General features: G+C 39.1%; 1 protein-coding gene across 4 annotated transcripts in view; it reads right to left on the bottom strand.

Annotated features, from left to right (window-relative positions):
* The window catches only part of CLOCK (clock circadian regulator), a 64290-nt gene extending 42221 nt beyond the window's left edge, over positions 1–22069 (bottom strand). Inside the window, exons 1-3 of one of the 4 annotated variants that reach the window (XM_069855994.1) lie at positions 21947–22069; positions 11999–12100; positions 3768–3827 (exon numbers count right to left, since the gene is read on the bottom strand). The gene's annotated coding sequence lies outside the window, so the exon portion shown is untranslated. Of the gene's footprint in view, positions 1–3767; positions 3828–7636; positions 7726–11998; positions 12101–21632; positions 21678–21946 lie in introns of those variants that run through there. The other 3 variants (XM_069855997.1, XM_069855995.1, XM_069855996.1) reach the window with 3 other exon arrangements.
* Between the last annotated feature and the right edge of the window lie 2574 nt (positions 22070–24643).

Genomic DNA, 24643 nt, shown 5'->3' with positions numbered 1-24643 from the left:
TGTGATTGCACATTAAGATTCCACATACAACCGCTTTTACTTTAAGGCTCCACCCTGCTTCTTGCCACCCTTCCATGGCTTTTACTGGAGAAGTGCACTCCTTTCAGTTCTGGCCACGCACTGAAGCAGGTTGGTGTGTGATATATGAAAAGGCACATTTCAGTTTTAAATACAATATTTATTATCTTGCTGTTATTAAAAAAATGTGGTTTCATGTACCTCTGAAAACTTGCACAGTGAGGAAGAGCTCTCTACAAGGAGGAGCAGGAACCTCTTACCTACACCTGCCACTGGTGGATCTGTACAGGGAACAATGGGTTGGACTGTACACACTGTGCTTGCACATCTAGAATACGTTTTTTCTCATTATCAAGCCTGCCGGAAAAACACACCTACTGACTTCTTAAACGGTGCTTCACAAAAAAACCCCAAACAAAACAGTACTTCACAATGTGAGTTTTAATCATGAGAAGCTAACATGTTAATGTTACAATTCAAAACTAAATCTTCACATTTCTGCAAATTTCCATTTATTTTAAAGTGATCCTGGGCAGAAACCTGCAGCCAGCCAGCTCAAGAATAGATCCTACATTAATGCAGAAAACACACTCTAGATGGTGTAAAATCTGGAGGTTCTGCTATCCTCTCTCACAAGAGGCAACTAAACTTGATATATTTTAGAGTGAACAAATAAAATCTCAGCTTCCTTCTTCTGCCCCCTAAATGCAACCGAGAAGGTAAGCAATTTATGGTTTGGTTTTTTTTCACAAGTTCAAAAGGTGAAAAAATACAGCACCTGCAAGTTACCAGATGCAGGGGAGGGAGAAGGGATAGAGTCCTTCAGTTGATTTCTCAATATTAACAGAAACTTAAGGAAAAAAAACTCAAAATACAGTACCAAGAGATCTGTCCTGGAGTTTACAACATTTTGAAATTATTCATCCAATTACAAATGTGCATATTTATGAAATATAGCATTAGCAATTTTAAATGTTTTGTATCAGATACAGATGCTAAACAACAATTTATCTAAAATGGTATGTCACAATTTCCTCAGAGCATAAATATTGCCAAGAATACTAATAACTACACCAAGGAGGAAAATTTAAACACTTCATTCCTACACTGAAAAATATACATGAACATTCACCAAGAAGTGAGACAGATCAAAGAGTTAACATTGTCTTTTCCCCTACCCCAATAATGAGAATGTCTAGATATAAAAAGTAAACTAAGTTTCGAAAACTGTCCTACAGAAAATTCACTACCCAATTCAGCAGACATATACAAAGCAAGATAATGCCAAGTAAATTCTTATATTCCATACAAAATTTCTGCTCCGTATTGATATAAACTCATGTTTAAATTTAGAAAACAAAACTTTGCAATTATTATTGCTGCAATAAAAACTCAGCTATCCACTACAATGAATCTTGCAGAAAAACATGAACCTACATGTTAAGTGAGCACTCCCAGACTTTTAGCACACATGCTTGAGTTGAGAGGTAGGGAAGGTAGATAAAAAGCAGTTTTTGAAATTCGCACAAACGAATCTTTCCTAAATTCTATCCTAGACAAGAAAAATATACCTAACAAGGATTTATTAGCTTTTCTATCGACATGAACACTTATACTTTTTATATCTCTCTATTGCATTCTAAAATCTTCAGAAATCCAAGAAGTCAACAGATGGCTAAGAGGGTCTATAAGAAGTTACACCAGTTATTTCTGCATCCAAAAGACTCTGAAGTCTATTTAGGAGAAATGTTAAGAAAATAGCTATGAGTCTTAAAGTAGGTTTGCTTGATTTATCATCTGCCTTACCTCTTAAGGGACAATCAACTATTTCATATCAACAACTTACTTCTTTAAGATGCTGTTATCTAGCACATCCAGACATCAAGAAACTTTTTACTGCTTCTCAGCTTCAGCTATGTACATGTTAAAAGGGGCAGCAGGTGCAGAGGGAAAGTGGCATGCAATGCCAGACAATCAGTGACATGAACTCACGTTTGGGTGGGGTTTTTTTTGTGGTGTTTTTTTTGTGTGTATGCTTTTGGGTTTTCTTCTTTTTAAACAGGAGACAAAGACTTATTCCTAACTCATGGATGGGGTACTTACCTAGGATGTGGGAGAAACAGATGGAGTACTTCCTCTGAATCAGTCCGCAGGTGAATTACCACACGTAAAATAGCAAGACCAATATCCATACATGAACAATGCAGGTAACTACACAGCTACAGACACTCAGCACTTCACACTCTAACAATTATTTATATTTTTAAGCACTTCTACTGAACTCCTCGGTCAAGCCAAAACTTATCATAATGTTAGCCTTCAATCACTCATTTCCGTACCTATATTAAATTCCCTCCCTTCTGCTAGCATCTGACCAACATAGCTTAAAACTGGTCCAGCCTAAAACTAACCTAAATATTGTTTCATTTGCTAAATCAACTAGATTTGTTTCACCATATGGCTGCTCAAAAGCTGTGTTGGCACAGGGGAAGGGGAAGCAGTGAATCACCAGGTTAGACATCTTTTGGCAACAGTGCCATTTCATGCTGACCTACACCATGTGTTAAATTACAACCACAGAATAAGATTCAGAAAAATGACATTCAAATTCATGCTCAAACAAACAAGCATTGTAGCTACTACTTGAGAAGTCTCTTTAATTTTTAAATGAAATATCTTTGCTCTATTATGCATTGCTGTGTCTCATGGGACAAATGAAATTTCTGGGTAGAATGAGGTTGTTCATATACATTGATCCAGATTCATAGATCAGCTTCTGGATATGAAAACAAAACCAGAACTCAGCCTTAGAGTCAACAGGAAACTCAAACAAACTGTAAATCATGGGAATATATATACCTGACACATTGCTAAGTAGTAATCAACCTATCTATCAAATGACATGTGAATGAGCTTTAAGATGACCCTTAGTACAGACGCTTCTACAAGGGTATTCTCATAAATAAATAATATGAAATTAAGACATATTTATGGAAGAATGATCAATACCTATAGCAACCATTTGTAACTCTTAAGGGTTGTACGAGCATACCAAATGGACGTATATAAGAAAGATTAGCAGTTTCTAAGAGCAACATCCAAGAATAGGTGAAAGGTGTTAAAGAAAGCTAGTATTTAATCTGTCACTTGATTATCCATTTCATACAGAAACACAAACATAAATAAAACATTTTAAAAATATTTAGTGAGGGACATTATTTTTTTTTCCAAGTTGATTGCACAATCCTTGATTTGTGCAGATGTGGTTGTGCTTCTGATGCTGAGATTTCCCAGTGCGGGTGACTCATGCACAGTTAAATTATTCTGTAGCGCTTTTGCGAAGAGTGGACTGTTTGAATGCCTGAAGAATAGAGCAAGCAAAGCACTTCACTGGAAAGCATCTTTGAAAAGAAAGGAGACTTAACATTCACATTTCCATAATACGCGAGAGTAGCAACATTTTAGGCTCCAAATCTGAATGACAGTCCAAGTAAAAAATCATCAATCAAGCAGATCCTCCTCCTTGCCTTCCCCCTCTCCGTTCAACTTAGCAGTCCTGCACATCATCCCAGAGACCAGAAAGTAATAACAAAAGAAAAAAGAATGAGGTAGTAGAAAAAACAAGGGAAATGCTAGGGAATGCTAACTTCAGTGTACTCAAAAAAGATGTAGCAAAATACCCTTCTGTATTAGCATGCTTAATGTTACGTTCGTAACATCAACAAAATTTAACAAAAGTAAAGACTTACTTTTCTGAAATTCTGGTGTCTGTCAGTGGATCCTTCAGTTTTTCCCTCCAGTACAACTACCTGTTATAAAAAGAGCAAGTCTGTACGTTAAATAAAAACTCAATGCCATAGATACAAGATTCCAAACTCTTGCACTGCACTATTCCTTAATTTCATTGAACAAAACACTAGAGTTACTCTTTTGTCAGAACTTTCAGTGTAACAATCCAGGCTCAACTGAAATTACAGTGATCGCAACACCTGAGATAGATGACAAGTCCTTCATATTACATAGACAAAAAGCACCTTCAAAGGAAAAGCAAAAAAACCCATAACAAAATAAAAAAAAATTCAATCACGGCAGAGAGGAAATGTCTTAACTGTTGTCTTGGCTAAAGAATTGACCAAACCAAGGCACAAAGACTTTACTTTTTTTGTCCCTGGAAAAATCTCTGGAAAACACTTTGTAACCACTTTGGGAACAGATGTTAGGCTTCCTTTTACCACCCTGATACAAACAAGAAAGAAAAGGAAATGGAACATCAGCCATTGCTTAGTAAATAAATGGACTTAGTCAGGAAAGATGGTGCATTATTTTAAGTAAAGGGATATAATACTGCATGAACTAAGCAGAAAAAGCAATGCAGCAATGGAAAAAATTATATAAAGTCAACTCTACATTTAAAGTAATTTTATTGTAACCATTCTGCATATACCTTCATATAGATATGAAAATAAAAAAGGAAGAATGTCTTAAGTACTCAAATTTTAGAGGACTGAACACAACTGAATTTCTGACTGTTCACTTTTCAAAGGAGAATTATAGTTTGAAGTAGCATAGTAATGCTTAACCAATTGTTTTTTAGCATTCTGCGTTTCTAAAACATTATCAATTTATATATAAATCAAATTTGCTCAGACTCTTTCTTCATTGTCCGGCACAGCAGCAGCACACACTCCTCTTCTGTGGTTAGCTACTGACACGAGCAGAAACCTTCAGAGCTTGTGCTGACTAAGCGAGTCCAGAAAACCTACTGAATTCACCTTCTGAGGGCCACCAGAGAAGCAGCAAAAGCAGATCAACAAATTCCTTGTTTCCATGGATCAGTATGATCTTCAAAATGTTGGGCTCAGTCAATTTAACTGCTAATTAAGTTGGTTAATTAAGATGACAATATTACTATTCAAGCTTTGGGAGAATTTTAAATAAAGGCTTCCAGGACCCTGAAGACTAATTCAACACTCACAGCACAAATGGTGTCAGTTATGACCCATTCCCCCAGCTCTTTCAAAAATATTTTAAGATCACAATATTGACTGAAAGCCATAACCGAGGAATTTTTTTAAGCCAAGCTTTTTAAAGCTTTGCTGTTACCATATTTGAGTTAAGAAATTTCAAGGTCAGGTTATTGGGGAAAAAAGGTCACAAATTCACTCCTTTTTGGAGTTTTGAAAATTCATATTCTGTTCTGATACTTCCATATAAACTTTAAAAAATTACTTTTGAGTCCTTGAAATTACTTATGTCAGAATAATTAACCCCTTTTACCATCTACAGTACTTAATACAAAATCACATCAACTGCTTGGAACCATACTTACTATGCTTACACAACTGTAAACACTTTTCCTCCGCCTTTTTCTTTTTCTCTTCTAACACTTCTCAAGCTTTTCTTTCACCAAATGACGAGACCACACTATTTCTACCTACCGAGACATGCCTTTGTATGCTTTCTTCTCACTGCTCTTTCTTGACCCCCAGGCTTTCTCCTGTGCACTCTCATGTTCTCAACACCTCCCAAATTAGTACCACCATATTTTATTTGTAAACATTGAGAAGCTTCCTTTCCAGGTCATTACTGAAGACGCTAAAATTAGCACTGCTTAAAGACTGCCATCTCAACCAGCAAGCAGAATCTATTACAAAATAAAGCTGCACTAGATGTATTTTATAATTAATATTTTAGATCAAAGCAAATGCAATCCACCTCCTATAGGCTCTTTTCCTACTTTATTAACAGAACCTCATTTAGATCATCCAGCACTTAAGTCCTGAAAAGAAACATTAAGAAAATATTTATAAAGGCATGATAGCTATTCCAATTTTCAACTAATATATCAGTTATCAAAAAGTAAAACTATAATCTGGTTTTACTTTCAGTGAAAATTTTCATAACACAGTAAATATGATTTCAGTGTTCTTGCTAGTAGCCTATTTAACACTGGTATCAAGGAAGGGGATTCCAAAAGCTACCAATAGTCAATCCTGAAACTAATATAAATTATATGTTGATGCCACGTACTTTAAGGCTTGAAACAGTTTAGTTAAGCCTCACACATGAACAAATGTGCAAACAGCATGAGAATGAAATATACACTTCAACATAACAGTGCAATGCTCGCAACACAATATTACTTAAAATAATGAGGCCTCTGTAACTTGCTGGCTTAAAAATCTCACATGTTGACTCCTATCATTTGTCTTCATTCTAAACTGAGGCTTGTACTGCCTCAATGAGGCCTCCTCCCAAAGCTGCTACGTGAAGCAGCTAGGTACTAAGTTTTGATTTTTACTTAATGCATTGTTTTTTTAGTAGCTAAATTGCTACATACACATGTGGGAGTAATAATTCCTCTTTTAGAAAGGATTACAGAAATTGAATGGAGAGATACTTAGGCCTAGGAGAATAAAATACACTAACTTCTATAGTATGTTTATGCTACTTAAAACATGAGGGAATAGGCTGAAAAAAAAATCCAAATTAATAATGGTGCAAATAACAGCTTGAAAAAATCACTGGCTTAAATAAAAATAATAATACTGATACTTGGATTGCTACAACCTTAGATTTTTTTAAAAATTATTTTATTGAAGTGCTGTTTTGAATGTCTATCAACAGAAATCTTACTTGAATCTTGGAAATAAAATGAGTTAACATCAGCAACCACAACTTACTTAAATTTTCAAAACCGTAAGTGCCAACAACAACCTCAAGTTTGGAAAAAAAAAGTCTGTCTTGACTCATGACAGCTCAATGCACAGAATGATAAGAATTGCAAACACCTGTGAAAACCATCTCTAATTTTTTGTCTTGCTCTGAATGACTACAATAAAACACCGGACTTGGGGTTTTTTTCAATGCAGATGAGCAGCTCAAGCAAAACATGTGGGTTGTGAAGTACACAAATTTTAGAATTCTATATATAAATTATGCCATGAAAGAAATCAGAAGATTTCTATTTTTAACAGTTTAAGAATATAAGCAGGGAGTAAAAGCAGATTAAACAACCAAAATTTCAGAAGGTAGTTATAATTGAGCCATGTGATTTACTGTGACTTGCAGTATTTATCTGCTTCCTTGACAGTCTGTATTAATACGATTTGCAAAGAATATTCATGGCATTTTGAAAGCTGTAAATACACTGAAATGTATCTATTCTACAAATCCAGTTATATCACAGATGTTCATTGCCCTCATCTACTGACCCGTAACCAAAGCGAACAACTTTGGCTAGGCCTCCATTAGCAAGTCATCTGGAGCAGCAGAAATGGATCAGCAGATCAAAGCCACTGGTGTTAACACTCCAATGCTAACTGTTCAAGAGGGTTTATTTTGAATTAGATTTTGCTGGTTTCCAGAAGCAACCATCACCATAACACAGGTCATTCAAAGTTTTCCAGGGACTTAATAATTGATTCAGACCTGTGTGTCCCCAGTAGAGACAAAAGAGCTCTTTGCATCTGCAGCAGAACTCACAAACTTATTTTCTGGGAAAGAAATATAGTTTGAGCAAGTACATGGTAAGGGGAGATAATTGAGAGATTTTGTCCAAAACACTGTTAATGATCTAAATCAAATTGGCAATGCATACAGCGGGATTGTATCCTACCTTTCCAAATGAGACTGACCAAAGCAAGTGTCATCTCACAAAACAGAATACTTGAGGGTACTGAAAGACTCTACAAACATTCTGTATGTTTTTATTCTTAAGTCCTCACCACAATTTAAAAAAAAAAAAAAAAAAGAGAGAGAGGGAGAGATCATAATACATGGCAATCTACTGGCTACCACAAAAATAATTTATTCCCCCTATTCCAGTCTTCAGCAGAAGACAAAGCTGGATGTCTCTGTCACTTGGGCTTCATTTCTTTTCGCTTCATGTCTTCAACCCATCTTTTATGTCCTTTTTTCACCCCTTTACATATTTTACCTCTTTTCTTGTTCTCCCCTTATTTCTTTCACTTTTTTGTTTTTTCCTCATTCACTTATTCATCATTTCTTCCTATCACCCCTGCTATTAAATACAACAAGAGAAAACTGAAGATTCTCACATCTCTGAACTTTCAGAGAGAGCTGTCAGTTTTGGTTTTTATTTGGAAATTCAGACAGTGCAGACTGAGGCAGGCGCATAAGCACTACCACTGTGATTTAACTCGCCTTAACTCAGACAACATTTAAAAGGGCTAAAGATGAGCATGTGTTTGCTTCAATCATTCAAATTGATCTCTAAATCCTGACTAAGCAACTGCGTGAATTGAGAAAAAGCAGATTAATGACACAGGAATATTGGTATGCTGTAAGACCGAAATTAGCCTAGCTCTAAACATCATCTCAGAGAACAGTCACAGGCACACCACAAATGCTAAGGGAAACTAATCAAGCAACTTATCTTATGGAAGAACCTCATTACAGAAACACTAGATTAAAAATATATTCACCATATACACAGCTTTTTATCTTAGGAGTAAAGCCAGGAACATATTGCTTAATCTTTGCCTTTTTCATTTCCCTTTCTGAGCTATGTCATTTGTTTATATAATAATTTAATCTTCTAGATTTTAGGTTAAATGCCAGTTTCTCTTAGCATTGTAAATTAAAAATAGGATTTTGTCACACACAGTTAACTCATTAATTGCTTAGAATAATCAAAATAGACTCAAGTAGTTTCGCTGACATTCAATACAGCATCCAAGTGATTTTCCAGAACACTTTTGCAAATGAAAGAATGGGCTTCACTCTGCATTTGCTAAAGTGCAGATGAAAAGAAAATCAGATCTCTTTAAATCAATTCCTAAGGAAAAATCGTCTTTGAGAAAAAAACAAAAAACAAAGCAAAGCTATACAGACTGTCACATAAATAAATTGAAAAATTTATGTATAATGACAATCCATTTCAGAAGCTTCCTTCTTTGTGGACCTCAGCTCCAAAGCAAATCCTAGGGTTTGTAAGTAATTGTCATTTTAATAGCAAAAAAAAATTCAGTTAGAATTTGCTTTTATCAACATTAAATACAACTTATTCCATTCATTTTTTAAACCCTATCAAGCATTTACAAATTTCAATATGAGTTCAGTACTACATTTTTAATCCATAAAAATTTAAGATGCAATAAATCATTCAATTTACTTCTATACTGAATACAGATTCCATATTCCTATAACTCATGAACACCAAATGTCTTGGGTCAACTCAACACAAAAGAAATCCCAAAACACTCAAAAAGAACGTTGAGTGCAGTCCTCTAAGAAGCAAACAGGAGGGGTCAAAATGTTAAAATCGTTCTCCACACTATGCATTCTAGTTTCAGCAAAAGAAACTGGAATTAGAAGTCCTCAGCCTGTCTTGTAAGTCTGTTATCTGTTTCATTATTTGAATCTTTAGAGAAACGAGGTGGTGATTTCTACCACACAGCACCTCTCTCTCCTTTCTGCCTGGCCTAGGTTATACGTTTCATTTGGTTAGTAACTCCACTACTTTATTTCCTTAAAGTCAACTCCTCTGATCCAAGTGCAAAATGCAGAATCTCTTAGCCTGCTTAGAAATAATCTTTTTTTTCCCCCTTAAATCTCAGGTTTGAACCAGGAGAACATTTTCAGATCATTAGCTTTGCATACCCTCTAAGTAAGTTTTGATTCAACAAGATGCAATTTTTCTTGACTGTGATAGGCAGACCACACCCAACAATAACAACCAAGTGAATGAACTGCCCTATGATACTACACTTCCCGGTTCTTGTGCTTGGGCTCCGATTGTGCTGCTGCTACTCTTTATTCATCACACTTCTACAGCAGGTGTATAAGAACAAATTCAAATAAAAGAGCGGTTGGACTTAACTCTTCTCCTGGGTAAATGTGGTTTTGCACAAGTATTGACATGGGCATGTTTCCAGAGAAGCTCAGAGGCACTACCACAAGCACTCACATATGCACACAAGTCAGTGAGAAAGAGTACAACAAGTTTCAAATCTCTCTTCTGTTTCTACAAATCAATGTCAAGAGTACTTTCTATTTAGTTACTTCCTTTTCATACTTTTGTGGAAAAAAAAAATTAAGAAAAAAATTACAAAGAGATGGTTTTATATAAATAAATACAAAAGTTCTGTACGTTAAGAACAGTTTTAAGCAAGATTTTCAGCACAGCTTTGAAAAAGCTCTGAGGAACAAAGGTGAGTGGAAGGACTAATGAAATATGAAGGAAAACAGTCCATGAAGAGACAAGCAGTAAATAAAGCTGGACTACACTCGGAAAAACAGAAATTCTTAAGAAAACAAAGGAGGTCTTCATGGGCTAAAAAGGTTACTTGAAAAGTAACACCAAAGATGCACAGCAGGCGTAAGTTTTCAGGATGCTCAAAAAGAAGTCTTCCGTAATTTTTAACCACATGCAGTATGCACTGTTCAAAACATTATATTTTATTATGATCTGTTAAGAACATAGGAGCAGCAATAAAAAAACCCTCAAGGAACAGAAAAAAAAGTTCAATAAAAAATGCACAACAGTTACAGAAATACACTTCTGAAACAGCATTGGAAGGACAGAACTAATAGGAGAAACAGGGGCATGGGATTAAGGAAAAGCACAAGAAAGTCTCCTATCTCAGTGTTTGTACCTGATACTACAACGGAATGAAAGACAGAGCCTGCTTACTTCTCATAGTCCAGCCAGAACATAACTCAGTGGCTCTGTCTGGTTATGACTAAAAGGATCTGGAATATATCTACCTCATCAGAGTTGAACAGATTAAATGGATTTAGGCAAATCACTGAACTGGTACAAACTGTATTTTCAGAAATCTACGATGATGCCTAATCTGAGAGTTTGGGATGGAACAACAACAACAAAAAAAAATAACAGCCTGATACTGCAGCATAACGGTTTACACTTTCTCCTAAAACATCGAGTGCTCTCCCTAACACATACTGGTCCTTTATCTTTCCAGTGGTGAGGCTCTCGTTGCATTTTGAATCAAGAAAACAGTACAGTACATTCCTCCCCTTCATCTCGTTCTCAGAAAAAGGCTGACTAATGGTAAAGTTTTAGCTGAAGCAGATATATAATGCAAAGAACAACTGCTCAATTATTTAAGTCTCGCTAAATCATAAGCAACTAAAACCAGAATCTCAGAGTACAAATTGTGAAGCATCATTAACTACAAGCACTGCTACCTGTAACTCCATTCACTTTCCTTCATGCATGACCAAACGCCTCCAATGCATGATAAACCATCAGAAACCCACGATCCTTAAGACACATCGAATGAAAACCTCTTTGTTGCTCATAAGACAAACCTTAAACAAACTACCCTGCCTGTTGTTGGCTTCTCTTTGCATGACCGTGGACTACAAAGCAACCAGTAACCTTACTGCAAGGTAAGAAAATCTGTATCTCCTGTCCCATCTTCAGCTGGAGAGCACAGTGTCCAATCCAGGAAGTGGGGAGATGCAACCCTTTCCCAAATAAGAGGACGTGAACAGATATTGCTACTTGAACCTATTAAGACACATTCTTTTTCTTTTCATACATTCTTACACTGATGGGGTATTAAGTCCATCTTAAATTTAACAACAGTACCTGTGAAAATAAAAGACTCATCTAAAAAAACCTGTGAGCACAGCAATACACATGCTCATTCACCTGGGAGAGATACTAAATTCAGTTTCCAGAAACCACGGGGCCACATTAGCACACTTCACTGCTGGGGACAGCGCCATTATGAGATGTTTTGTGGTATTTTTCCTTCTAGGCTCCAAGGCACCTCAGGTACAGTTAGTTCAATTGTTTCATTCTATGCTCTGGTGTACAAGACTAAAGCTAATTAAAAGCTTATTTGAAGTTTATTCTTGCCCGCCCCCCCCCAACATTAACTTCAATCTCAAATTGAAGAGGAACGTCTCCCTTCCCTGAGGTTGAAAGAGATGCTTCTGTTTAAAGCAGTACTTGTGCAAGTAGCAATAAAATCTACATACTTACTTAAATTACCCAGAGATGCACTGTGCCTTGTAGAGTGGGTGGATAGCATTAGTAGTCCAAATGTGATGTCATCTGAGCAGAAGTCGTCTTTGGCACAAACTTCTGAAAAACAACAAAACCCCCACAGTTCTATAAAGATGAAGCCACTCAAAACAACTTTTAGAGGTGAGCCCTTGATTGCTGCTCTCTGTTTTCTCTACTGCCATTTCAGTCACTTTATTTCCATCCCTAAACTGTCCACAATTTCACTTTCCAATTCCTCTATTCAATACAATGAAACAAATACACATGAAGGACAGCTTCAAAATTGCATACCACCTTTTCTGTAACTGTGGCTCTGCCCAAAATCCCAAGCTGCAAGAGGAATGCAACAGCCTAATGGCAAAAGTGAAGTTACAGTTCTGACACTGCCTACAAAACACTAATATTAAAATTATTAAATTGCAATTACTTTGAGGTACGTTATGACCTTGCCGAACGTAAGGAATACATCAGGCAAATTTCTGCAAAGGAGATGCATCAATACAATCTTAAGTCTGTGCGCGCATTATGGTTCAAATAGGACACAGTTCAAAATTCTCAGAGAACATGGCACATAACAGCGTAAGAAAGACTCAAACTTCTTCCCCTCATTAATGAAAAACTAATTTCAGTAAGCTATACATCTACTCATTCCATAAAGAAATAGCTCCTTGTCTACTCTAGATCAATTCTCTGTCCCTATATACAATACTAGAACTTGAGTCCTGACTTTCCTGGCAAACTGATCAAACCAGCACATTCTCAAATCCTTTTCTTGTCTCATCTTCCTTTTTTTTTTTTTTTTTTAATTCATAAAAGCCAAACCCATCAATAGTCTCCACATATCTTTTTCCTGCCCCATATCCTAACAACTTCTGGTTACTCTTCATCATTATGCAGACTACTCTTCTGATTTGATCATGCTTTCCAGATCCTACAAAAATAATACATTTTCCCTCTTTTCCTTCAAATCCCTGTATTATTTAGCCTTATTTTATGCTGCCTTTTGCTTCTATATCCTCATCTTCCTCCTTTCTCATGTACCTTATTCTGTTCTTAGAAAGAACTTGTTTAATTCACTCACTATGACATTCATTTGAATCCTTGTCCCCCTTTCTGAGGTCAATCTCCTCATTTTCTGTGTCAGTGAAATTCAGATCACAAGCTCTTCAAGGCTGGAACTCTATCTTACTATCTATGAAACATCGTGCAAAGCCTTACTGCAGTACAAAATGTTTTAACTTAATGCTACTGAGCTGGGCGGGGAGGGGAGGGGTGGGAATAATTTGAAAAAAAAATGAAATACAGTACTTTACAACAAAAACATTTTCAGAAAAAATATTTTTAAGCAAAATTGCTGAGATGTTCGAGAGTTATCATTGGAACTACTTCTGCAGTTCTAAACTTTTGTATCATCCTCAACCATGCAACCGCTAGTAGTAGCTTGATTACATATAATGAATGTTGCTGCTGTGGATAGCAAGAAAAATTTTATTAAATCACATTACTACATTAAAAGTGACAGTGAGGAAAGCGTGCGTGAGTGTGTGAAGGGAAGAATCTGTATTCCTATTCTGACAGCTCTTGGAAGCTGTGATTCATGCTGCTACTTGCTTTTCTACTCACAGTCAGAGGAAAATCCGGTTTCCTCTAGAATATTTATTGTTACTATGAAAACTACTTTAAAATAAGCACAAGTCAAAGACACCTAACTATTCTGCAGTCTACTGTGTTATTTCAAAACTGAAATATTTTAGTACTACACATTAATTAAAATTCATGACTACTATACATTGTGAAGATTGCACTGGTTACCGAAGGCTTGAAAAGTATATTTGACATTATTGAGCAGGGAATTCACTAGAACTGAAAGTAGCAAACTAATGAAGCTTTCTTCACTCGCACTATTACTGAGTCTACGAGAAGTTTCTCAAAATCCATCAGCAGGAAAAACTACAATTCTCCACTGAGACTTGACAAAATCTAACAAGTAATGAAGTAAATTTCAGTCCGCTGCTTATAATAATTAATAGGTAATGCAAATACAGGCAGGACAGGAAAGAAGCAGAGAAATGTTATTCTAGACGAAGTCCAGCTCCAGGTTTTCAACTAATAACTCCATGTTACAAGACAGAGGAGAGGGCTTACAGGTAATCTCATTTGGAAGATACCACCTCTTGTTCTTATGCAAAGAGAAAAATCTTATTCTTTGGCTATTAATGGACATGCTTCATACAGTAACTGGAATAAACAGAAAACTTTAACATGGCACCCTTTCAGTTTTACCTCTCCCCTATGAAAAGCAGTTATTTGCTACAGCCTTTAAATGGAAAAGTCCTACTTCTTAAGCACAAGTTACACTTTCTTTTCCTCTCTACTACCAAAAGCAAGGTCTAAGTCCTAGTCTTTTCAAAGAAACACACTAAAACCATTTTTTCTGCTGAAACAACAAGAAAATATAAATGTAACCACAACTTAAATCCCTCTGAAATTAAAATAGCTTTATTTTCCATGCTAAAGCAAACTAAGAGCCAGTGAACCATCTAATTCTGATCAGGACAATAACTCCCTGGTTACAGAATCACAGAATCACTAGGTTGGAAAAGACCTACAGGATCATTGAGTCCAACCATTCCTATCAAACACTAAGCCATGCTCCTCAGCACCTCATCCACCTATCTTTTAAACACCTCCAGGGAAGGTGATTCAACCACCTCCCTGGGCAGCCTCTGCCAGTGCCAAATGACCCTTTCTGTGAAAACTTCTGATGTCAAGCCTGAACCTCCCCTGGCAGAGCTTGAGGCCATTCCTTCTTGTCCTGTCACTTGGGAGAAAAGGCCAGCTCCCTCCTCTCCACAACCTCCTTTCAGGTAGTTGTAGAGAGCAATAAGGTCTCCCCTCAGCCTCCTCTTCTCTAGGCTAAACAATCCCAGTTCCCTCAGCTGCTCCTCCTAAGACTTGTTCTCCAGCCGCTTCACCAGCTTCATCGCTCTTCTCTGGACTCGCTCCAGAGCCTCAACATCCTTCTTGTGGCAAGGGGCCCACAAATGAACACAATATTCGAGGTGCGGTCTCACCAGTGTCGAGTACAGAGGGAATAAGTTAATGGTTAATAAGAAGGAATGGTTAATAGTCAAAATATTTTTTACCAGCTTATCATTAATCAAGTTCCTCAGCGAGCAGTACAGCACAGTTCTGACAGCCCTACTCTCCTCTCCCTCACCATGAGAGGCCAGCTTCCTCTCTTGACATCCTTCTGACACATCACGATACTCTCAGTCCCCATCCCCTTCCAAAACAGCCCGATGTCCTGCCAGTCTCCATAAGCAAGCCCTGTTGGCACACAGAACCATCTCCTGTTCTCCTGTTGCACACAGGCCCAGCACGTGCTGAAAAATAAAGGTCAGCGCCAAACTTGCATTGCATTTTCTCTCTCAAGAAAGGGTAGTGACACGCTTCTCCCTACTCCCAGATTGCCTGTTTTCCCAAAACCTGTAGGAACATTATGGTCTTTGACATTTCTATCCCTCCTACAAGTACAGTTCCAATTGGTCAATGATTTCAAAAGCAAATTGATGAATATTTAAGGAAAGAATGAGAGAAAACAAGGAAAAAGCATAAATCACGTTTCCTTAGGAAATCAGGCTTTAAAAAAAGGCAACTCCCCACAGCACTTAATGGAGAAAATTTCTTGGTTGTTTACAGAGCCAAGAGAAACAAGCAGATTTTAGTGACATATTTTCCAATTTCTCTGATTTTTCACAACTTCACAGTTAGGCTTCAAATATACTTTTAGGAGACTGAGGTCTGGGAAAGTTACTCCACGTAACAAGATGTTTTTTCCCCTAATAGATCTTGAAACTTTTGGGTGGTTGACGAAAACTCAGATAATCCAAGCCTTTGGCACTTCTCTGAAAAGACCCATCTGAAAAATGACGAATTTTCTACCTTACTATACCAGCAGGAGTTTACCCCTTCTCTATTCACAGGTAATATCAGCCACCAAACTGCTGATATTACTCTGTCAGGGTGCCAGTAATAGCCACAACTAAAAAGGCAAAAGCAGTCGCTGCCATTACATTAAACATGCTATGAAATAGCCACCAAACATATCAAATGCTCTTAAATGCCAGAAACTAATATTTACTATGTAATTAAAAACTTTAATAAAACGTTAAAAATGGTGGCACGTGTTGTATGTACAGTAGCAACAGCATTCTCAGAATTGGAAATATATAATTAGCTATATAAATACAACTAATTTTGAAGTACCCTTTTTTTATTAGGAAGCTTAGTATCTCATCCTCTCATTCTCAAAGATCATAATTTAATATGTAAAAATGTATACTTCTTCAAGATTTCTAATGCTTGTTAGGAAATTCACACATTATCTTTCTTCCCTCCTACAACAGCCACTAGTTACAGGTCTGCCTACTCTATATTCACAATTACTTGCCCCGATGGTATTTAAAAGAAAGTCCTGGAACTTTCTGGATATCTACCAGTTCAGAAGATAATGAGATGCTTATGGGAAACAAGATCATCCTTTGGTTAACAATTGAGATGTACTGACAAACTTGTGGAGTTGCAAGCTAAAAGCTCTTTTAGATTGTGTTGTCAGCAATATTATACCTTACCATAAAGCACTTACAATTCCGATGTCATGCTGGACGCTCAGCCCATTCACAGGTACTACTCTTCTAAGTGTTTCTCACTACCATGCGATGAGTTAGCAACTAAGTTCTCCTGCCTGCCCTGGCTGTAATTGGCAATACTACCCTGAACTACAGTCTTCACTAAAACAGGATATCAGCAGGCCACAAAAAGGGGATTTCATACAACAAGATCCACAACTCTGAAGTAACAAAGCCAAGGAGAGTTGCATCACTCCGCAAGACTTTTGAAAAAGTTAGCAGAGATGCTAAACATAAAGTTAACCAGCAAACACAATATTATGCCTTCACCTGTTTCTGAAGGCCTAGGACACAGGTAAGGTTAGTACTCACAACCCTGGTCCCTGTTCTTGACATATATAGCTAAGCTTTTACCGTCAAAACAGCAGTAATACATTCTTTTAACATATCAGCAGAATGAAAAAGGTGTGCTCTTGTTTTGTCCAGCAGCACGGGGTTACAGCACAGTAACCTGGAACACAGAAATCTGAAAGCCAACCTCTGCTATGCCAGACAGGGTTCAAAAACACCATGTCTCTGCAGGCTCTATGCTGCCCTGGAAAGATGGATCAACTCATAACTTCTCATTTCAGTGGCAATCTTTAGAACACGGAAGGAAAAAAAATATAAAAGAAAAAGGTAATATAAAAAGAAAAAGGTAAAGCTTTGCTGGACAGAGCAGAATCAGCAGTATGCATGGTGTATGCCCCTCCAGGGAGAGACGCACCCAAATGTGAGAGCCAAGTTCTGGTTTCCAGTTCCTAATGGCATTTTAAATATTAAATGAAAGAAAATATCAACCAGTTTTCAGGAACACAGGCCAAAACACAGGTACTCACTTCCCTTTTCTCCAAGAAAATAAGCAGCCTAGTATCTCTCTTTGGCCCAATTATACTTTAATCATCTCACACACAAGGAAAAAGGGATTTTTAAGGTTTAGGGTTTTGTTGGAATGTTGTTGGGGTTTTGTTTTGTTTTTAAGGAGACATCAACAAAACCTCTTCCTCCTCCCAACTTTGTATTTCTGAACAAAACGGAGAGTCACCACAGGGTTTTGGTCTCAGTCCAATTCCATAGGTGTGCCTGAGGTGTGGTTCGAACATGCTTTTGGAAAGTGAATGCCTAATTTATAGATTGCCTAATTGGTGAGTAGTAAACAGATTTAGATGCCAAGATGCTCAGTTGTGAGAAGATCATGGAAGATTCAAGTAAGAACAAAATTTCAAAGTGTTTGGAAAATTTTTACTAGTGAAGATCTAGAGACCTGTAGAATCCAGCCAACACCTGGCAACAATTTTATTTGGGGCCGGATACCCCAAATCCATCTAAATCACAGTTTTGACTCCTCTGCATTATTTTATGAATCTGGCCATATACCAGAAACAACATACATAAAAATTAGGCCAATATATACGTATTTTTTAAATCCACTTTAAATGGATCTGTCTTACTCTAAGAACCATTTCCATCTGCTTTAACACAAGCATAATATTCTGGTGCCATTTATCTTGTGGTACCAGGCTGTCATTATGGGTACAGTGATATTCACTTCAGAACTGCAGCTTTCTCATGTACTTTGAGATTATTAAACACATAGTTATTAGAGCAAAACATTTAGCTAGCCACGTTTATGCCTAATTTGGCTACATTTTTATCATGAAGATGAGGAATGCCCATACTATCTACTAAGCTTCATAAGTTTCACTCTAATATACCCTATGAGATTCAAGGCCGATAAAGACATATCTAATTTTTAAGAATCTGTATTTAATGAAATATTAAAACTACTAACGATGATTTTATAATATATTCATCAACGTTCCTCAGAACATCAGTGTAGAATAAGAAAAGTAATTCAGCGATTTTAAGGACAAAATCTAGCAGCTGAAAAGAGTCCGAAGTGTGCAAAGCTATAAACTGCTGAAAGAATCTGAGAAGCCTTGTTGCTTCCACATACCACTAAATACATTACAACCACAGAGCACCAAAACTTTTACATATGTGATTATATGCTCTGAAAGCAGCTATAATTAAGAATTTATATTATACACAGAAAGTATGGTAAGAGAATGTTAAGGCTATAAAATTAAACACTCAGGCATGAGGTATGCCAAAATTAAAGTGGCGTTTGCATTACAAAGGAATTTTGTGGCAACAGCAGGAGCTGAGAATTCAGTCCTCCAGGGCAGCACACAGCTGCATTACTCATGAGTCTCCTTCCTCTCCACTGATTTTGCATTTTACATCTTTAACTCCTGCACCAAATGAACAGGAGAGTATCCAACAAATAGTTAGAAATTATTACAAACCCCCATTAACAGAGTTAACAAAATAACCAACTGCAATAATAAGTTGTTTTCCCCAGGTGGACCGGCCACAGACATGAATGAGATAGCTTCTCAATGGATATAGTTGTACTTGCTTGCGCTGGAGTTACTAAGACACAGGAATCTTTCATTTCAGACTCTGCCCCGTGCCTGAAGGTGCGCTTCCTACACCTGTCTGTATTCTGAAAGACCACTAAATTAAAAACATAAAACCAATACTAGTAATTAATAATTCACTTTTAGTAGAAGGTGAGCGAGACAGTTCAATGGTTTTGCCACTGTCTGTTTGTAGTTTCACAGATACTTTTTTTCCCCTCCAGAGATAAAGCTATCTTAAACCAGCTACCACTCTCACAGCAGCCTGGTGACTCTCTCCTGTTCCGGTGCCACCCCTTTGGTGGGGCCAGTACAGCTTTCTACAGGGTGTACCAGTTCAATTAACATAGAAAGCTTAAAAATACTTTGCTAAACAAATAAATAGAAGATAAGAATGGTAAGAATGCTACACATCTATCTACTAACGCTGTCTATCCTTGGAAATATTTCTAGATCAGCTTTATCATCTGGCCTTTACAATTTCTCACATTCATAGAGAAACTAGTACTTTAAAAAGGCCAAAACACCAAAATGTGCTTTCCTTCACTTCAAACACCTACCAAAGCGTTCTCATTATGAAAAACTAACTCACTACAATGGGATGAAAAAGAAGGCATCTTCGCTGTAATTCCACTTCTTTCTAATTATACTGTGTATCTATATTAAAAACTACTCTGGTACTAATTTTCTATTCTAAGAGGAGAACTACCAATGTTCATCAACCTATAAAATTAGGCTGAAGTTGTGATGATTGATAACATCTCTGAAGGGGTGCACAGCTAAATTTGAAGCAGTTTTCAAATAACAAAGTTACCTACAGAAGAACACTGCATTTTTGAGTCACAACTGGTTTCAACACAAGTCAGTAAAAAAATTCACAATTTCTCAAGTTCATAAATTATTTCATATAAAGAACAGGTGGGGTTGATATCTCTACCACTAATTTGTTTTGCACAAATTTATTAGAATAGGGCCAAAATAACAGCAAAAGTTCAAATCTCTTGAAAGCAATCCAAACATGAAAATTCATGACTTCAATGAAATTCTATACTAACAAGATAACTAACCAATACTACAAATTAAATTTGAAGCAATTACCACTCAGTTTTTTCTGAGTACAAGAAGAGTAAAATTAGCTGTAACAGAGAGCTTATGGGGTCTTTAGAATATTAATTTAAAAAAACACTCTTTGCTTTCCTCATGTTCTTCTGTTTTACCTACAGGCGTTAAACTTTTCTATGAAAGAACACAAAGTGGAAGAAATAAAAAACAAGACACGGTTGAATGACACCTTGAACTATTAAATATCGACCCATGAGTTACTTTTTTCCCTGTCTGGATCATTTTTTAAGAAGCACTAACTCTTGCCTTACCAACAGAATTTTCAGACCTTAGAAACACTAGCACCTGTATTCAATCAAAAAACCCTAACCCCGCCACGCAATTTTTGGTAATCTGAAAGCAGCACCTGTAACTTCTTTGAAGAAGTACCTTAAGTGGACAGACATGAAAACCAATAGTTTATTTAAAAAAAAAAAAAAAATCTGCAGTTACTTGTCCTGTCAAGTAGAATTCTTCTATTATGACAACCAAATACTGTCAGATTTCAAACAACTGACCAAAACCCCAGAGATCCACAGACAAAATAAATTTTATTCCTGTAGGACTGAACGGTGTGGAACAACTACAACTGCTCACATTGCGCTTTCCCAGCGCTATCACTGGTGAGGCGTATTCCTCGAGCACTTCTTCCACTGAAGTATTTCCTTAAACAATCCTCTTACCTCCTGGCACACCCGTCACCCAGAGACATTATCTAGGTTAAATAAAACCACATTAAAAAAAAAATAAAAAGGATAATTAATTTTAACCTGGATCATTTCCCCAGCCCGGCTACGGGACTGGGTTCCGCGAGCGGCCGTAAGGCAGGCAGCAAAGCGGGGAGAGCTGGCAGCAAGGCACAGACAGGCCCGCTTAAGGAAACGCTGCCACCAAAAGCGACGCTTGTCAAACTATGTCATCACAAAATACACTTAATTTTAAGGATTTAGAGGATCAAGATCTCCGATCAGCCACTCCGCCCCTGAGTGCCACTTCATACCCCGGCCAGAACTATATCTGACTTTCCTTATGCCTCTTAGTAGGTCAACTTTTAACACGCACACGAAAACAACAGGCTTACAAAAAATCTCCCCGCAAACGCGTTTGATTCGCGCACAAGCGCTCCTCCTCACCAAACCCAAAACGTTTCGCTTTTATACCCAGGCCTGAAGCAGCAAGATTTGAAAGCGAAGCCAACGCAAAACCCGAATCTGCGTTCAGAGAGACACAGAGCCGAAGCGCCGTGGATTTGGGGGCTGGAACTAGATGATCTTTAAGGTCCCTTCAAACCCAAACTGTTCCCCGATTCTGTGATTCCCAGCCCCTCGGTGGCCGCGTTTCACCCCCGCAGGCGCGGAGCGAGGGACTCCGGGAGCCGCGAAAGGCCCGGAGGTGCCGAGAGCTCCTCGGACTCACCGCAGGGATAAAGTTACCGGGGAGAGCCAGGGGGAGACACGGCCCAAAGGAGCCCACGGAGCGCGCGGGGCGGCTCGGCGCGGCCGGGCCCGGGGGCGGCCGGGAGCCGGGCGGGCCGGGCTCCAAGCGCGGCGGCGAAGTGGGTCACCGGGCCCGGCGCTGCCCCGCGAGCGCCCCCGCCCCGCCGGCGCAGCCCAAGGGCGGCCGCGGCGCTGCCCGGGCCCCTCCCGCCCTGTCAAACTTTAACGGCGCCCCCCCTCCCCGCCTTCACCTTCCCCCTCAGCCGGGCCCGACCGCGCCGCGCTCTACCTTACCGGCGCCCCGCTGCCCGCCCGGCCTCTCCCGGCGCTCCCCGCCGGCTCGGAGCCGCCTCCTCCTCCTGCTGTTGCTGCTCCTCCCGCGGCGGCAGCGGCGGCGGCACCAGCGGCCGGGCCCGCGCGTCCCCCCCCCCACCCCCCCGCGCCTGCGCTACCACCACCCCCTCCTCCCTCCCTCCCTCCCCGCACTGGCAGCCGCGGCGCCACCGCGCGTGCGCCCGCGCGCACTGCACCCCGCCGGCTCCGCGCGCTGGGGGGTTGGGGGGGGGGGGGGGAAGCCGCTATTGCGCATGCGCAGAGCGCGGCGCCCTGACCGCGGGAAAGGCCCCGAACGAGGGAAAGGCCCCGCCCCGCCGTTCCGCGCAGGCGCAGTGCGCGCCGCCGCCTCCCTGCGACCTCGGGTCGCCTCGCCTCGGCTCACCCCGATCGGGGCGGGGGGCGCGGGGGATGGAGGGGGCGGAGCGGCCGCCGCGGGGCCGAGGCCTCGGAAAGGGCTCCGGTGGGAACGGGGAGGCGCTTCCCCACCGCTCAACCGGCGTCCCCGCGGGGAGTCGGGTGCTCTGTGGGGGGCGCCGGCGCAAGCCCTTCAGGGATTCCCCTTATCGGTGAAACTCAGCGCGGTGGCAGGGAGCAGGCTCGGCCGTCTCGGTCCTGTCGTCTGTGTGCGATGCTTCTCATACCGGTTTTATAAAACACTCTTACCTGACTTTGAAAATAGGGAATTGATCTTGGCTGTCGGGGTCTGAGGGATTCCTGGGCCACCAAGCTGGTGGGAAGCTCGCAGCAAGTAAGTTTCCTGCTTTCCGGCTGAAAAGCAGCAATTTAAGTCCATTCTTCCTATTTACCCATCCTCAGAATTTGGGGGGGGGGGTGTTGCTGCAAGGTAAAAGATTAATTGTGAGCTTGATAAACTGAAGTGTCCTGGGTGGGGGTGAACTCGATGATCGTGTGGGTCTTTTCCAGCCTAGTGATTCTGTGATTTTTTTTTAGGCTGGCTGCAAAATGATGAGGTGTAGATTTGTTCAGAAATTGTATAATTTCAGCGCAGGAAGACATGCTGTAATAGGGCTTAGCAGGACTATTTCTGATAGCAAATATTAGCGTTCTTGTGTTTGTGTGCTGGTAAAGCTTATAAAAACTGTAAGATGTGCCTGTCTTATTGACTTTGTAGAGCAAGTTATAAAACAGACCAGCTAATAAATATAAACACCATTGGGTATCAGAGATAATCAGAGATGATTATCTGATACTGTACAGTCTTTACACACAACTGCAACTGTGTCCAGTCATATTGCCAACTGCAGGACTGGATTATGCTTAGATGTGCGGTGGTTGTGTTAGCGTGAGTCTGTTCTGCATAGAGAAGAACACAGCACTGAACTGTTTTCTGTAAAATAAAATATTGCTCACTGGTAACAGTATGTAAACATTCCCAGTTGTCTTTCTCCCTTAGAAGGATGTTTGGTTTTCAGTTATCCCCTAAATAGCATCTAAATGCATATATATCTAAAAGTGTAATTGTAAATGTGTGTCTACAGAAGCTTATTTAGTTTTTATATCTGGAATATATTAAGGAACTTGACTTGGCTGCAAAAAAATCTCGTGGTTTTTTTTTCTTTCTGGATTATTTTTCAGGTTGATCAGTTTCCCCATTGCATTCACCTTGTGACCAAAGTCTTATGCAAAGGTATAGTAGGGACAGGAACCTCTTCAGCAGTAATGCCGCTAAAGAGCTAGCCGTAAGCTCTTTTTTTTCTGCTGGAAGAATTTTAAAAAGCTATAGTAAAAACACCTACTACTTACTGATTCATAATACTCTAGCTTTCAGCTGAGGAAAATGTGATATAAACAAAACTAATAATTTAATTACTTGTGCAAAGTATAATGCTCCTGAGATGAAATGTAGTAAAGATAATAGGGTACAGCAGGAATGAAAAATCCAAGAGAAAACACAGGAATCATTTCAACAAATACGTTTAATTTACAAGAACTAAAATATGGCCAGGAAACCAGGGGGCCCAAAAGAACATAAAGTAGTATGTATCAAATTTGCCGTAAGTTCTTTAGTAACGAGGAGCAATTCTTAAGGAAAACAAAGTAGAGATACTATGCTATCTGTCTTCACCCCTAGCATGTACGGGAGCGCAACACCAAGCTACTGCAATGCTGCAGGAACAAATTACTCTTTGTAGCTTGTACGTCTTACATTCTGAATTCGACAAGATTAAAATAGGCAACATGGCTGTGGAGATGACACAAGTCTGTATTCTCTGTCAAAGTTACGGCCTAACCAAAGTAATTTTTTTTAATGCTGCTTCTCTTTTGAAAGTATTCTTTTGAAAGTTCCTGAAGGAACAGGACAGAAAGCTTAGAAACGATGTGGTGGTTTTATTAAACTATTTTCCACCTAGAACTGCTATTTTTCTGGCTCTTGTTGTCAATGGGAGTTGGCTCCCTTGTGCGATAATAGTTTATTTCACTCATAAAGGTTACTTGAGAGCAAACATGATTTTCAGACATTGCCAAATAATGACCACTGAATCTTTTGTGAATTATTGGGTGATGGGACTAGATTGGGCCAGAAATTCAGAACTGTCATGGCCTGCATACAGGATGTGCATACAGGATGTGCATATGACTTCACATTCAGAACACTCATCTGCTCAAAATGTTTTTTTTTGATCCTTGCTGGCG

Source organism: Phaenicophaeus curvirostris, chromosome 4 (genome assembly GCF_032191515.1).
Source record: "Phaenicophaeus curvirostris isolate KB17595 chromosome 4, BPBGC_Pcur_1.0, whole genome shotgun sequence".
NCBI classification, from domain to species: Eukaryota; Metazoa; Chordata; class Aves; order Cuculiformes; family Cuculidae; genus Phaenicophaeus; species Phaenicophaeus curvirostris.
This window is presented reverse-complemented; position numbering and strand designations above follow the sequence as displayed.